We start from the raw sequence: 16175 nt of genomic DNA, 5'->3' as shown, positions 1-16175 counted from the left end.
AGCCTGAAGGCTCATCAGAAACACAGGCCCTCAAACTACATACGGAGATAGGCCCCACAGGACTTTTCCAAAGATGCCTTTATAAAAATCAGCATAACAAGGGCCTTAACACAAACATTTCGGCATGTCTTCACGGCCTCCATTGACAAAGGCTCCTACGTGAGCCGAAACATTTGGGTCAAGGCCAAATCCTCGAAAATCCTGTGCCTGTTCCTGCTTTTTTGATAGCCCTTGAACGCTAAAGCCAGGCGTGGGGATTACATCTGGATTTCATGTATGTATATGTATATGAATATATATATATATATATGTGTGTTTGTGTGTAAATGTGTTTATGTATTTATATGTGTACATATGTATGTATAGACATATAAATATATATACAGTATATATACATATACATATAATATATATGTCTACATAGGTATTTATGTGTTTATATGTGTACATATGTATGTATAGACATATAAATATATATATATATATATATATATATATATACAGTATATATACATATACATATAATATATATGTCTACATAGGTATTTATGTGTTTATATGTGTACATATGTATGTATAGACATATAAATAAATATATATATATCTGTGTGTGTGTGTAAATGTGTTTATCTATTTATATGTGTACATATGCATGTATAGACATATAAATAAATATATATATATCCGTGTGTGTGTGTGTATATATATATATATATCTGTGTGTGTGTGTAAATGTGTTTATGTATTTATATGTGTACATATGTATGTATAGACATATAAATAAATATATATATATCCGTGTGTGTGTGTGTATATATATATATATATCTGTGTGTGTGTGTGTATATATATATATATATCCGTGTGTGTGTGTGTGTATATATATATATCCGTGTGTGTGTGTGTGTATATATATATATATCTGTGTGTGTGTGTAAATGTGTTTATGTATTTATATGTGTACATATGTATGTATAGACATATAAATAAATATATATATATATATATATATATATATATATACAGTATATATACATATACATATAATATATATGTCTACATAGGTATTTATGTGTTTATATGTGTAAATATGTTTGTCTGTGTGTGTGTGTGCATTTGAGCCCTTTGCAATTAAGTAGCTAAAACATGTAAAATAATATTTATGCAATATTCATATTTAATAAAGTTTTGTAAATCTATCCATATATGGATTACACATATTGTAGTACGGTGTACCACTCATCTAATATAAATGATATTTGTGATCGCAGTGGCGGTACCATGGGCATTTGCTCTCTAGGCTTTGCTTTGTCATCTAGCACTCTAGAAGCATACCTTTTCATTTGGGTGTAAAATATATCATAAGAATAACAATAATTTGTCAGCGCTGGCTATATTGCACTCAATGCGTGCCTGTTGCTTATATAGATACTAGTATGCTATCTGTAGAACATAGGGCAGCAGTGTTCACTGCACTTCCCATTTACTGTACATCTGACACATCGTATATTGGCCCCCTTATTTTCATTTCTTAAAGCCGTTAGGCATATATTTTTATATTTGGGTAACGAACATACTAGTGATAAACAATCTGTTTAAACCAGACCTCATTATTACATTCCTAATGCAAATATAATTAGTTACTAGAGAACATAGAGCTTGTAGCAACATTACACACTGTGATTTTACTTTCAGGAGGGGAAGAAAACACTTATAACAATAAAATCTATAGCGCCAGATTACGAGTGAAGTGCTAACAGTTGCACGTCAGCGAAAAGGGGTTTACTGCTCATACTACAAGTTAAAAGTAAACACGAACACATGAGCATAATCACGATTTACGCTACAATGATTACGGCATCCTCAGAGCTCTGGTTTAAGTAAAAGTGTTAGAAAACACATACAAAATACATTACAAACTACAGTTACACTCATAATAACACCATCTAATACAAATGTGTGTTATTAGTGCTCGAGCGGGTGTTAAATACTGCTCCACTTGTAATCTGGCCAATAATAGGCAATGGGTTGAAGCTGCACACTATGTTATATTAAAATATATATCTTTATTGGTATACAAGCTCTGCAAGCTCTATAGGATTTCTACTAAACATATATTTTTTTAATATAGTCATGTGCACCTTGAACCCATTGCTTATATTCAATGCGAGTCAGCAATGGAACGGGCACTGAACATCTGTATTATCCCAAGAATTTGTCTTATGGGGAGTGATTACAGAAATTTTGGGTGTCATATCCCTTTAACTCACCACTTGTAATACAAGCACAATGAGCTCACTATTATGCACCCTGTGCTAGCCATCAAACACAATACAAAAGTTAAAGGGACAGTCTACACCAGAATTTTTATTGTTTTAGAAGATAGATAATCCCTTTATTACCCATTCCCCAGTTTTGCATAACCAACACAGTTATATTAATACACTTTTAACCTCTGTGATTATCTTGTATCTAAGCCTCTGCAAACTGCCCCTTTTTTCAGTTCTTTTGACAGACTTGCAGTCTAGCCAATCAGTGCCTGCTCCCAGATTACTTCTCGTGCATGAGCACAGTGTTATCTATATGAAATACGTGAACTAACACCCTCTAGTGGTGAAAAACTGTTAAAATGCAATCTGAAAGAGGTGGGCTTCAAGGTCTAAGAAATTAGCATATGAACCTCCTAGGTTAAGCTTTCAACTAAGAATACCAAGAGAACAAAGCAAAATTGGTGATAAAAGTAAATTGGAAAATTGTTTAAAATTACATGCTCTATCTGAATCATGAAAGTTTATTTTGGCCTAGACTGTCCCTTTAAGATACTTTGGGTAAATATTTTAGTGTGCATTATTATTTGCACAAGGTTACACAAAAGCTGATGCCCCCTGTTTATCAATTGCACTCCACTTGTAATCTAGTCCAATGTGTTTAATCTATTTGTGTTAAACACAGTTATATTCAAGCAATAGTGAATAATAACCCGATAAAACTTATTACAGCATTTTTTTTTTCCATTTTTAAATCCCTTTAGACATTTTTTTTTACAAAACTCCAAAAATGAAAATCATGGACAATTTTGTAGTATTTATTTTTGTTATCTTTATCACACTCTGGGTGATAATTGGGTTAAAATACATTTTACCTTTAGCTGCATTTTAGTAACATAATAATAATAATAATAATAATAATAATAATAATAATAATAATAAAAATGTTCATGAAATAGTTTGAATTAATGTGAAGTTAAAAAAAATACTAATAATAAATGTTAACAGGTTTATTTTGTTACATATAAAGTATTTCTTGTGATGCACACAGAAATGGCTCCATACACTTATTTTTTATATGAACTACAACAAAAAAACATAAAAAAAAAATAGAAACTGAAATCAGCGTTTTTAAAAGCGCATTTCTGGAATTTTCTTTTTCCTTTTGCTACTCATGATACAAACAGTGATGCTTATAATAATAGAAATTATAATTACTGTTGCGGACAAAGACAGTGCCAGATGTGTTATGTCAATTTTATTAGAATTAACATCTGGTTAAACAGGTGATTCAGTTGTGGTTTCTAAGCTGCAGGGATAAGAAGAGCCGCCTGTGCTATATTAGATAGATCTGATTTCTGTGAGACTTCATCAAAAGCAATCAGAGCAAAATATAGGATGGTGCCATTTTCTATAACAATATCCTCAGGAACAAAGGTAAATGTTTCGCTGGATCCGGCCGGCTGTGGCGTTAGACTGGAGATATCAACTGACGTAGAAGTTTCAAAGTTATCTATGAGGTCTCTAGGACTGGTGCTCATCCTTAGGTCGTATCCTGACGCTGAAATTAAAAAAACGTAGCGCATATTATATATGTTTATAATAACTTGAAAATTCCGTGACACAACCTCTGCAAATAATAGTACATTTGATGTATAATTTAGTTGTTTCATTTATTTTAAAAAGATTTCAAATTTTATATAATTGGTAAATCAAATTGTTTTCCTGTAAATTTAAAAACATTAAAAGAGAGTATTCTAGCTATGTGTTAATCTATTACATACTGACTATTGATATAAGTAATTAGGCTTACTAAATAATTGTTATGGTTTGTTTTCCAATGATAGGGCTAAAAAAGATACATTTTGCAGAAGGTTAGTTGAATTCCAAATATAAAACAGACTGATGGCTTCTGAATTGGATTAGGCAGATTAAATCCCTGCTAATATTCCAAGGGGCCAAATGATCAAGCTACGAATGGCCTCTGATGCCCCTGTTTCTGCGCAAGCCTTCGGGCTCACCGGAAACAGCAGTTATAAAGCAGCAGTCTTAAGACCACTGCTCCTTAACTGGTCTGCCTGCTCTGAGGCTGCGGACATCAATCCGCCCGATCATATATGATCTGGCAGATTGACACCACCTTGGCCACAAATTTGCAGGGGGCGGCATTACACAAGCAGTTCACCAGAACTGCTTGTGCAATGATAACTGCCGACAGCGTATGCTGAGCGGATCATGTCGGACAGACTGATGATAAATTGGCCCCTAAATCTTAGTATACTGATTGCAGCAATGCCTGAATGACAAATAGTTTTACTGGGAACACAGCCTATGCTTAAAGATAAGCTGGCGTACCTGGGATACAGTTTACAAACATGGCATTACATATCAAATTTTCATTCTGATACAAAAAAAGAATAAACGTCACACACACTAACTGCAGGCAGCATTAACCAATATCATGAATGTTCCACATACTAAAAGTATTTTTAGATGGATGTATTTTATTATAAATGAACACATGACTAATCTGTACCATTCAACCTTAGGAGACCAGGACATCTGATGTACAAGATGAGGACAAAGTACTTTGTTTTAAGATCTGTACAAACTATTTCTTGTATGGTCACTTTTGTAACTATAAAACAATCCAGATTTTTTTTTAAATACAATGATCTATCTTACTGGATGAAGTCCAGAACTGGTGAATTAATAGGCGAGGATTTATGAAAAGAAAAAGAGGGATGGTCGGCTGTAGGATATTGACAATACACTTAGCAAACTCCTCAACATATGTTCAGAATTTCCTTTCCTTTAAAGTAAAAGGGACGCTAAACGTGTTTTTAATATCATTTTAATTGCTAATCTAATAGTTCCTAAACTTCAATCATTATGTTTCTTTTCCAGACTGTAAGTGCATATTTAAACTTCTGGTCTTAAATTGTTCTAAATTTTACAATAGTATTTTAGATTGTGCTTGAGTGCAAAACTTAACTTCTTATACGCGCACAATGAGTTCGCTAATAGAGCTCCCTATTAAAAATATAGGGTGCACAAAAAAAATCTCAGACATATTAAGATACTTTGGTTAAAATATTGAACCATCCGCTTGTGATAACAGATTGTGCGTTATTCTTTGCCTGAGGTTGCACATAATATAACAAACCCTGTACTACTGATTGCGCTCCACTTGTACTCTAGCCCAATGTGTTTAATCCCTTTGCAGGGGTTAAACACATATTAATATACAAGCAGGAGTTAAACACATATTAATTTACAAGCAGGAGTTAAACACATATTAATATACAAGCAGGAGTTAAACACATATTAATTTACAAGCAGGAGTTAAACACATATTAATATACAAGCAGGAGTTAAACACATATTAATATACAAGCAGGAGTTAAACACATATTAATTTACAAGCAGGAGTTAAACACATATTAATATACAAGCAGGAGTTAAACACATATTAATTTACAAGCAGGGGTTAAACACATATTAATATACAAGCAGGAGTTAAACACATATTAATTTACAAGCAGGGGTTAAACACATATTAATATACAAGCAGGAGTTAAACACATATTAATATACAAGCAGGGGTTAAACACATTAATATACAAGCAGGAGATAAACACATATTAATATACAAGCAGGGGTTAAACACATTTTAATATACAAGCAGGAGTTAAACACATTTTAATATACAAGCAGGGGTTAAACACATTTTAATATACAAGCAGGAGTTAAACACATATTAATATACAAGCAATCACACAATAATAAAACGTTCTAACTGTGCTATTAATAGTGCTCCACGTGTAGCCTAGTCCTTTGTGTATAGAATGCTACAGTGAGTCCATATTTAAACTTAGAACAGTCTCTGATTGGCCAGGATCATAAATCTTATCAAGATTTTAAAAGGGTGTATTCTGGTATTGCTTAAAATATCAAAGCCCTGCATTTTTAATTTTTTTGTACTAACAGTATGCCACAAATAAATGATTTATGCATTTCTTTAGCGTACCGATTTTTGTAGTGAGTGCTTAATTGGTAATATATACTATGTATACATAAAAATAACTTGTATCTCTCTCTGTTACATCCAGTGAACTTATTTCTGCAGATCAATATTCATTCTAGAGTCTGGCAGAAATATAGGTAGAAACCAGAATTATTTACATAAAGGTAAAGTGAAGCATTAGTGTCACACCGCTTTCTGCGCCGCCCTGGCTGTTGCCAGGGACGCGGCAGTTGCTGCTCTGGCTGTTGCCAGGGATGCAGCGGTTCCAGTGTCTCTTCCTCTGAAGCCGGATCCTTTGAGCTGCTTGCCGCGAATTGGCGCCTATGAAAGTACCTGCAGTGCTTACATACACTGCCCAAATATAGGTGTTGCTTTGTGTGCTCCTGGGTGCTATGTTACTGTATGCTGGATTGCTATACTGATATTAAACTCTGCCTGTCTGACTACTCTGCTTGCTTAACCCCTGAACTGCTGGCATGCCATACTGATATTAAACTCTGCCTGTCTGACCACTCTGCTTGCTTAACCCCTGAACTGCTGGCTTGCCATACAGTTACTAAAATCTGCCTGTCTGACCACTCTGCTTGCTTAACCCCTGAATTGCTGGATTGCTATACTGTTATTGAACTCTGCCTGTCTGACCACTCTGCTTGCTTAACCCCTGAACTTCTCGATTGCCATACTGATATTGAACTCTGCCTGTCTGACCACTCTGCTTACTTAACCCCTGAACTGCTGGATTGCCATACTGATATTGAACTCTGCCTGTCTGACCACTCTGCTTGCTTAACCCCTGAACTAATGGATTGTCTTATTGTTGCTGAACTCTGCCTGTCTGACCATTCTATTGGTTTACCCCTGAACTGTTACACTGCTGGATTTCCTTTGATGTTGATACCTGCCTGTTCCTGCTCTTTCTATTGGTTCACCCCTGAACTACTTTACTGCTTGATTGTCTTCCTATTGCCGGACTCAGCCTGTCTTGACCATGCTCTGTCTTCAACTTATTGCCCTGAAGGACTACCCTGTCTACTGTGAGTACCGCTTACCTAATTTCACTAACTTACTCTGCTTTGGGATATTTCCTATCATTCCACTTGACGCCGGGATAAGAAGGCTACTGGCCAAGTTTGGTCTGATAGAGAAATATCCCACAAGCATTACAATTAGTTTGTGAATAAGATGATAAAGGGGAGTAAAGAAAACACAAGTTATATTAAATACCATCACAAGCTTCAATTACTTGTTATTAATTTATATTATTACTACTAGTATCACTACTACTACTACAAATAATAATTATATAATGCTGTTGGTAAAAATAATGTTTTAAGAATACTATTGGATCCACAAATTACAATAAAAACACGTACCATTTCCTCGGTCCAGGTCATCACCAGTTGCTGTCCAGGATAACACAATTGTAGATTTTTCAATTTTTGCCTTTAAGTCACTTATTTTCTCTGGTTTATAGAGGTCAGGTTGTGGACCAAGAGGTACAGCAGAGACCACAAAAGATCCACCTGATGCTGTTCTACTGAAAGCTCCCAAGTCAAGTCCAATGTCATCGTCACTGATTACAGGTTTTGGTGGGTTCATGCCCACTTCACCTTAACAACAAGAAAATAGTATTTTATACATTTTATTTTATATTAAACACATTTACTAGTAAGGTGTTTTTTCATACATTAAAGGGATCAACTCAATTTTTTTTATTTAAAAAAAAAATAGATAATCCCTTTATTACCCATTCCCCAGTTTTGCACAGAAAACACAGTTATATTAATACCTCTGTAATAACCTTGTTTCTAAGCATCTTCTGACGGCTCCCTGATCACATGACTTTTTATTTATTATCATTTGACTTGCATTTAAGCCAATTAGTGCTGTGCTGTACACAACCCACGGGCGTGAGCACAATGTTATCTATATGGCTCATATGAACTAGTAGTCTCCTGTTGTGAAAAGCATGTGATAAGAGGATGTCTTTAGGGACTTAGAAACAGACAGAAATTTAGAGGTTTAAAGGTCATAAAGTATATTAATATAACAATGTTTTTGTGCAAAGCTGGGGAATGGGTAGTACAGGCATTATCTATCTTTTCAAATGATAACAATTTTTGTGTTGACTGTCCCTTTAATGGTGTGAGATAAAACATAAAGGGCTAGATTACAAGTGGAGCGCTACTTTATTGCGTGCCTGCAAATGGGCAAATTTGCGGGAGGGTGATAAATAACCAGCCATTTAAAGTGTCTGGTTATTGCTACCTCAAGCTTGCGGTAGCAATTATTTAAATGTGCACCCAATTGCCCCAAAATACAGTGTGTAGTGTACTGCACTAGGCAATATTTTGGGGCTAAAGTTGGAGGTTGTGGGGCGTTAGAAAAAAAACAGCACTAATAGCATTGTGGTCTATGGGGACTGTGTGTTCCCAGTAAATATATTTGTATATGCTTATATACACATATTAACACATAAATATATGTATATAGGCAAATACATATCTATTTAAATTTGCTTCTCATCACTGCACAACTTACCCCCTTCGTGTCTCACGGCATGAAAACGAGGCTCCCATTGGTGCTTATGGAAGTGTGCTCTCGTGAGCGCAAAGCTTCCATGTAATGCGAACACTTGTAATACCAGTGCACTCAACTGAGCGCAAATATCGCTCAACTTGTAATCTAGCCCAAAATAGTTTTACCCAATGTTATCCTATATAGCATTTCACAAAATACTACCTATTTTTACATTCTGTTCTCCCCTTGATTTTAATCCCTATTTTTTTTATTTCTTCAGAGATCCATAGATCTATGAGATGTGACATCTACAACACCACAAAATGAGACAAGTGGTCACGGCCAAGTTATCATTATTACTTGATCGCTATAAGGACATAAAACCGCTTATTTGAATCATAAGACTATTAGGTGTTATTAAAAAAGGGAAATTCTCTCTTTAACATAGGGATCTCTTATCACACTAATTAACGCGAGATATGGATAGGAGCTCTGTAGCAGAAATTGTTTCCCACTACTAGAAATCATCAAGTTTCTAGTGTGCCGGGCCATCACTATTTGTAATGATAATCACCTGCACCCTAGGGGAACAAGAGTGTTACCTTTAAAATTAGGGCTCACTTGCACCTCTATCCCAAACGTGGTGGAGTAGGGTCTTTCTGGTTAAAAAGCACTTTAAGTCCTGCTGCAAGTTATGAATGTTTTTACAGGGATCATCTATATCTTATAGGGTCACGTGAAGACTCGCTTCTTGCCCCTGTAAATGGCTTGGGGTATGATACAGGCTTTAAAGCCCTTCCCTCACAGTTTGAGGCTTGCAACCTGGAATTCCATGGTGACAGCACATGGTCATCATCTGCATAAAGCAGCAAATGTGCATCATGACCCATTGTCTATCTGAAATATGAACATGTTTTTAAAATGTTTCTTAAATAATTATTCCTTTGTATGTTGCTCAATGTATGATTAAGAAAGAACAGGCACAATTAAACGGACAGTTTACTCAAAAATGTTCTCCAGTCTAATTTGTTTACAATGATTCACTTTACCTGCTGGAGTGTATTCAATTGTTTACAAGTATTTCCATTACCCGTATATTGGCATTTGAAATAGTTGATTTAGCCTGTGGTATCCCCACCTATCCTGAAAGTTTTTGGCCTTAAGGCCAAGCTATAGATAAGCTGTGTAAACACAGCCAGTGGAAGAAATTACACTCCCAGTGAGGTATAGAAGAGAAAAGGTAATACAATGTTAATTTCCCATTGTTCTTTTACAAGTATTGGTGATTGGTTTATGGACAGATATAAGATAAAGAAGCAGGTATATGTACACAATGTGATACAGTAATGAGATCTGATTATACCTACAGATATAAGATAAAGACACATGTATATGTACACAATGTGATACAGTAATGAGATCTGATTATACCTACAGATATAAGATACAGACACATGTATATGTACACAGTGTGATACAGTAATGAGATCTGATTATACCTACAGATATAAGATAAAGACACATGTATATGTACACAGTGTGATACAGTAATGAGATCTGATTATACCTACAGATATAAGATAAAGACACATGTATATGTACACAGTGTGATACAGTAATGAGATCTGATTATACCTACAGATATAAGATAAAGACACATGTATATGTACACAGTGTGATACAGTAATGAGATCTGATTATACCTACAGATATAAGATAAAGACACATGTATATGTACACAATGTGATACAGTAATGAGATCTGATTATACCTACAGATATAAGATAAAGACACATGTATATGTACACAATGTGATACAGTAATGAGATCTGATTATACCTACAGATAAAAGATAAAGACATGTATATGTACACAATGTGATAAAGTAATGAGATCTGATTATAACTACAGCTATAAGATTAAGACACATGTATATGTACACAATGTGATAAAGTAATGAGATCTGATTATACCTACAGATATAAGATAAAGACACATGTATATGTACACAATGTAATAAAGTAATGAGATCTGATTATACCTACAGATATAAGATAAAGACACATGTATATGTACACAGTGTCATACAGTAATGAGATCTGATTATACCTACAGATATAAGATAAAGAAGCATGTATATGTACACAATGTGATAAAGTAATGAGATCTGATTATACCTACAGATATAAGATAAAGAAGCAGGTATATGTACACTATGTGATAAAGTAATGAGATCTGATTATACCTACAAGCGCAACCCATTTTATTTGGTTGTGGCTTCAAAACACAAAATCCGCTAATTCATATACACAAATAAGCCTTAAAAAAGCAAATCTCATACATGTTATACTCTGCAGCTGGTAAATAAAGTAATTGGAAACACATTAAGGGAAAAACAATTGTATAGTGTACTGTCCCTTTAAGCTGCATAATATAGTCTACTACACAGATAACATTTTTTTTTTAAACATACCAGAATCTCTGCAGTTAACAATGAAAAATCAGTTCCTACCATTTTCTACATTACCAGTCACATAGAGATCGCTACTCCTTAGGAACGCTCGACGGATTCTATTCTGTTTGCTTTCAACCCAAACCTTTAAATTATATTGTCCATTTGTTGTAAAACTGGTGAAATATCTAGAGTATACGCCATCATTCTTTACAATATCAGCACCTGAAAGGTACAACGTAGGAATAAAGTAGTTATAAATAATTGTATGGTCCATCAAAACCAGTAGCAGACCTACTCAACAGAGGGCCCTGGTGCAAAAAATGTTTTGATAGCCCCAAAGGTAACTCAGTTGTAAGCAATAGTAATAATAAAAATGTAGCTCTGTATAATAAGCTTGAGTATAGATAGATAGATGCACATGCTGCCTGCACTAATACAAGGCTCCTGCCTCCCATGCATTAGGATTGTACACATTCTGCAGACACATATGAATAGACTGGCTGCTTTGGGACTCACCCAGCACTGGGGCCCTGTTTCTACGGCACCTGATGCACCAATGTTAATTTCACCCCTGCTTAAACCAATTAACAGTAATTCGTTATATTTATTTCAGTTATTTAGTATAGAGGAAAAGTATTAACTTATTTTGATAAGCTTCTCCATAACATTAGTCGAACACTTTAGGTTTGATTATAAATCAAGTGGGGTACAATCTCCAGTTGTTAGCGATTGAGTACGCTCCCTCATAGACATCTACTATATATAGAAAAGAACTCACCTGCACAACTCGGCATGAATATTTTAGGGTGCAGTACACTATTGAGCGATATATATTAACCATGGACCAGTGTGAAAATGCAAGCAGTATGGGTTGCGCTCCAGCAATGTTAACTCTCCATATTGCTTGCTCTTTTTGAGCTCCACTTGTAATCCTACTTTTTATGTGCAGTGTGAAACTATTTTTCAGAGTTAGGCTATCAAGTTAGCTTTTTTTATTTAGCTCTAAAAAAAAAATAATATTTTAAATTAACATCAAAACCTTTTCAGGAGTTAATATTAAAGTAAAAATCTGTAGATATAATGGAGGGGACATTTATCAAAGGTCTGGTCAGGTCCGCCAGACCTCGCTAAATGCAGAGAGCAATATACTCTCTGTATTTGGCATTGCACCAGCAGCTTTTGTGAGCTGCTGGTGCAACGCCGCCCCCTGCAGATTCGCTGACAATCAGCCACAAGCAGGGAGGTGTCAATCATCCCGATCGTACTCGATCGGGTTGATTTTCGGCGATGTCTGTCTGCCTGCTCAGAGCAGGCGGACAGGGTTATGGAGCAGCGGTCGCCAGAAACACGGGCCCACAAGCTCCATCCGGAGCATGATAAATGGGCCCCAATATGTATTCCATGCATTACAGTTGTACACAAAATGAAATGGCTGTTAATCTAAAATATTAAATTTGATTTCTTATAGTCTAAAATGTAATTCCTTTTGATGACAATAGCTAATACCTTATTTAGGGGTTGATCCAAATCTATCAGCTATTGGTTATAGTGTGTATCTTTTTATAGAACCTCTTTGTTCAATCTGCAAGAAAAATAGTCATTTAAATGTGTGACATTCAGCTATTGTCATCACAAGACACCCTTGACACTCAGTATCCATATGAATGCCATATGTATCTTGGCAGGATGGACAGACAGCTATAGGCACTTCAGTACAATAATAGCTACAAATCTTGTTTTTACAGGAGATTTTATAATTATGGCTTTCAGAGTTAACTATTGCAATCCGTTTCCATCCGCACCACTGCTAACCCATCTAAATGCACCTATTATGTTATCTGGATGGGTAGACTGTGCACTGTTTCTATTGTTATACTTTCCCAAAGATTCTCTTAAACTGTATTTATTTCTCTTCTTTGTTAAAGGCCCAGTTCCATTTTAGTATTAACTATACACAAAATGGCTACTGAGAATTTATTTTAAAGAAAAATCTCAACCTCACTTCTCAGTTACTTAGTATCTTTGTAAGAGACCCTGAAACCAGATCGATTATGAATGGCTTTTATAGGGCACAAGCCTACATGCATGCTATGGTGTGTATTTAAAAAGCAGTGGATGCTGCTGAATCCGCATAAAGTTTCAGGTCCGCCTGAAACTTTAGTTAAGAAGCAGCGGTCGTAAGCCGCCACCTCTTAGGTGGAGGACTGCAATCATCCCGATCTGATACAAACGGGATGATTGACACCCCTTGCTAGTGGTCGATTGGCTGCGAATGTGCAGGGAGCAGCATTGCACACGCATTTCATCAGAAATGCTTGTGCAATGTTAAATGCTGACGGCATTTAGCGATGCCTGGCTGACATGATTCGCTACAGAGAATGATTCGCTACAGAGAATCATGTCCACCCAGCACTTGATAAATTGGCGCCTAAGTCTAAACTCGTTCACAAAAGTTTACACGCAGATCCTCATAGCTGTACATGATTTTACATAGTATTCACATTTACATATGCATATGTGCTTATTCATTCATAAATCTGTACCCTGTTGACTGCATACAGCAACTCCAATAGGGATCAATAGAGCTTTAATGAATCAATGCCACTTATGTTAACAAACATCTAGGTTGTCCCCAGTGGCCATTTCAGAGTGTTCAACATAGGTGCAATGAAGAAGTCTGTTTTGAAATAGTTAGGAAAATGTTTAACAGGTGGCTGGAAAGCTCTAACAAAGACTTATAAAATGCCTTAAGGTGCCAAATTCAATAAGCCAAAACTGGGCTCAAAAAGTACTTTAAAAGTAAGCCAAAATGTATTGTGATCGCTGAGAAGTTTTCACATCCATAGTGTAGTGTAGGGGTTTTTGTGTGTCCGAAAACCTGTTTGCGAGTGCGAGAAAACGGATGAAATTGTGCTATTGTGATTGCGCTGAATCAAAAAGTCGCCTTTTGGACTTGTATAACCGCCAAAAACATGTCTCCCAATAGATTGTGATTGAGGCCATAGTTATTTACCTGCACTTTTAACAATATTTTCTAAACTAAATCTATATGTTGACTATATTTCTTCTTTGAAATATCATGTAAAATACCTGCTCCATTGTCCAAAAGTTCAAGAGTAACAGCACTACCCATCACTGGCTCAATAGTCGCTGTCACCTTCACTCCCTTCATTGGCAGAAGGCCTTGACTCACTGACACATAGACGACCATTGGACTGGGGAACTGGTTTATATCCCTGTTCATGTGGGCATTGACAGTAATTGGTGGCACATTTGCATCAGCTGCCTTAGTTTTCAGAGTTATGCCTATGGCTTGGTTTACTGAATATTTGTTGCAAAGGCTGTAATGCCAAGGTCCTCTCTAAAAAAAAAAGCATAAAAAAATGTTATTATAACTATCATTAAATCAAGTTATATTAAATGCACTTTGATTAAAAAGAAGAGGATTGTACCACCTGTGCATATACATCAGAACCCATTAAAGTACCATTCAACGCTAAAATAAATGTTACATAAATCTGCACTATGTGCAGAATTATGCTACATTAACCTAATGACACCTGTAAAAAAAAAAAAAGTATTTTAAAGATTTAACCCCCAGAACCCGTTAATTTCTTACCTTCCTCACCAGTCTCTTCTGGTTTCTTCAGCAGAGCATCACGGGTGCGCTGTCACAGCACACCAGGTAGCGCCATTGAACTATATGTTTGTTAGGTTGATATTACATAATTCTTCAGATAGTGCAGAATTATATAACATAAATGTACTATCCAACAGGTAATAATTCAAGAATTGCAGATTCCAGCAGCCCAAGTTTTGTAAATAAATAAAAAATATCAGCAAAAATTGTACAGGTGATAATAAAACTGAAAATTAATAGTCAAAACCACTACACAAGTGTCTCATTTTTACTTGTAATGCGCATTCAGTGTTCATAGATAATTGTCCAAATCAAGTTAAACAGATAGTTATAAAATCCTCCCAATATACTGACTGTTATTCCTCTCTCTTTCACCTCTCTTCAGGGACAGATTGGCTCTCAGAGCATTGCACAAGCAGCAGGACATGGAGGGCAGCAAAGGAGCATGGTGGAGTATGACAACAAAGTCACAACAAGGCGTGGGTAGTGGATTAGGTAACTAGGTACAATAGTTATTAAATAGTTATTAACTATTTAATAGCTACCTAGTTAAAATAAAGTCAAATTTACCTGTAAAATAAATCCTAACCTAAGTTACAATTACACCTAACACTACACTATAATTAAATTAATTACCTTAACTAAATACAATTAAATACAATGTAAAAAAATTATCTAAAGTACGAAAAAAACAAACACTAAATTATAGAAAATAATAAAATAATTACAAGTTTTTTAAACTAATTACACCTAATCTAATCCCCCTAATAAAATAAAAAAGCCCCCAAAATAATAAAAAGCCCTACCCTATACTAAATTACAAATAGCGCTTAAAAGGACCTTTTGCGGGGCATTGCCCCAAAGTAATCATCTCTTTTACCTGTAAAAGAAAATACAATAACCCCCCAACATTAAAACCCTCCACCCACACACCCAACCCTACTCTAAAACACACCCAATACCGCCTTAATAAAACCTAACACTAACCCCTTGAAGATCACCCTACCTTGAGAAGTCTTCACCCAACCGGGCCGAAGTCCTCCACGAAGCCGGCAGAAGTGGTCCTCCAGACGGGCAGAAGTCTTCATCGAAGCCGGGAAGAAGAGGTCCTCCAGACGGGCAGAAGTCTTCATCCAGGCAGCATCTTCTATCTTCATCCATCCGGCACAGAGCGGCTCCATCTTCAAGACATCCGTCGCGGAGCATCCTCTTCAAACGAAGTCCAACTGAAGAATGAAGGTTCCTTTAAATGACGTCATCCAAGAT

At 35.6% G+C, this 16175-nt stretch overlaps 1 pseudogene; it reads right to left on the bottom strand.

Moving 5' to 3' along the window:
- Positions 1-3398: 3398 nt before the first annotated feature.
- The window catches only part of LOC128640674 (calcium-activated chloride channel regulator 1-like), a 125832-nt pseudogene continuing 113055 nt past the window's right edge, over positions 3399-16175 (bottom strand).

Source organism: Bombina bombina, chromosome 10, assembly GCF_027579735.1.
Source record: "Bombina bombina isolate aBomBom1 chromosome 10, aBomBom1.pri, whole genome shotgun sequence".
Classification (NCBI taxonomy): domain Eukaryota; kingdom Metazoa; phylum Chordata; class Amphibia; order Anura; family Bombinatoridae; genus Bombina; species Bombina bombina.
This window is presented reverse-complemented; position numbering and strand designations above follow the sequence as displayed.